Below are 2,024 nucleotides of genomic sequence, written 5' to 3'. Positions count from 1 at the left end.
CATGTTTCCTTTGATTCAGATAACTTAATTTTTGTGTCTGTGTGTATCTGTCTGTGTATGGTACACGTGTCATACGTGTCATTTTGTTTGGAGGGGTTGTCTATGCATGTGCAAATGCTTGGAGGCCAGAGCTCATTCATTTTGACTACCTTTTGCTGTCATTCTCCACCTTATCTTTTGAGAAGTGATACTTCACTAAACCTGAAGCTACCAGTTGCCTACCCTGGATGGTCAGTGACCTCCAAGACATATTCTATCTCTTTCTCTTCATCATTGGAATTATATGCAGGTGCCATGGTACAGAGCATTTTAAAAAATTGTTGAGCAACACTTTTTTAACATTCTCTGTCTTCAAATGGGAAGTACAAAATGTAATTTTGTTGAAAATCAAATATGATGGTTGACCCAAGGAAAAGTGCTATTTTGACTGAGTTGTAAACCAATAGAATTGTTTTTTACAAGAAACACCATTTTTACTTAAAAGAGTGACTCACAAGTGAAATGTAACTATTCAGATTAGAATCACTGCCAGACAGTTTTTTTCCGAAATAAAGTCTGCTCCAATAGTAATAATAGTAATAATAATAATAATAATAATAATAATAATAATATAATAATAATACCTGAAAGAATTTCATAAATTATTGCCTACAACAAAATACAAATAATCAGGAAAAATTGGAATTTCAGAAAACATGGATTTGCCCTCATGACTCCATAACTTCTCAGTACTTGCACTTATTTTATTGCTTGAGAATATCATACATTTATAAAAATGTGTTTTGATCAAATCACCTCAAATTTACCCCCTCAATTCCTACATACTCACTCACCATTTCTCTCTCTGAAATTCATGTTCTTTCTTAACCAACTGAGGCCATTCAGTGCGTGGGTGTATACATGACTGTACCACCACTCATTCGAGCATACCCAAGCTATCAGGGGTCCCATCCCTAAAGAAAATTTACTGTTCCTTCCCCAATAGACATCAACTGCCTATAGTTCTTCCTTGTCACACCTAGCTTTTTATGTGGATCCAAATTCAGGTCCTCATATTTGTACAGACAACATCTTACTAACTGAGTTAATCCCTGGGTTCCTGTTCATCATTTCTTAACAATTACAACTGCTTAGGCATTTTTCAGACTTCCATTCCCTAAATATGGAGAGCACAAGAATGGCACTGCTTCTGATCAAAACTGAATCTTTTATGTATACTCTGGCACCACGCGGTATGCCAGTGGGTTTTCATTCTTGCCACCACTATCTGCACAGTGGGTCTGAATGTCACATTGCAGATAGTCCCTGGGTCTGTGTTGTCCCTTGCAGCTGAGAGACACAAGTCCTATCCCACCCACATTTGTCACCCTTAGTGGGCAGCAGATGACCTACAGCAGCACTTTCTCACCTCTTGCTAATGAGGAGGGTGCAGGATATTCTTTCCAAAGCTATTACAGTAGGGAGACATGGGCCTTATCTGTGGAATATGATTCTTACCATTGCCTGTGGCTCATTATAACACCATTGGATCATCAGTCATCCAGCAGAAGGCAGATATATAGGCTCTTATTCTTTCCCAGTGCTCTGTTGGGCTCAGCAGACTGTGAGAATAGGGTGTAACAGAGCTTTGGTGTTAACAGGCAAAGGAAGAATGACAGTCCCTGAGAGAATGATGACTGCAGATGAAGTAACTGGGCCTACTGTAGGTTCAGGAGAAAATTGCAGGGACCGAGAACACTTCTGTTGTACTTCCCAAGTCCCCAGGTAAATACCCTGGAGTAAACCCTGGATTTTCTTCACCAACTAGTCCTGAAACAGCAATAGTACACCATAGTGAACACGCAGATAAAAATGACTAGAGGTGCCACTTGCTGCTCAAATAGCAAGAGTGACTACAGGATTACCAAAATTTAACAGTCTTTCTTTGAATTTCTGGAAAAATAGGAAAAATTGAATACATATTATTAAAATTACAATAAAATAAGCCATGATTTTATACATCAACAGATAGAAAGAAATAGAGA

Source organism: Nannospalax galili, unplaced genomic scaffold (genome assembly GCF_000622305.1).
Source record: "Nannospalax galili isolate Female #2095 unplaced genomic scaffold, S.galili_v1.0 scaffold600, whole genome shotgun sequence".
NCBI classification, from domain to species: Eukaryota; Metazoa; Chordata; class Mammalia; order Rodentia; family Spalacidae; genus Nannospalax; species Nannospalax galili.
The sequence above is the reverse complement of the archived record's forward strand: the minus strand, read 5'-3'. Positions refer to the sequence as shown.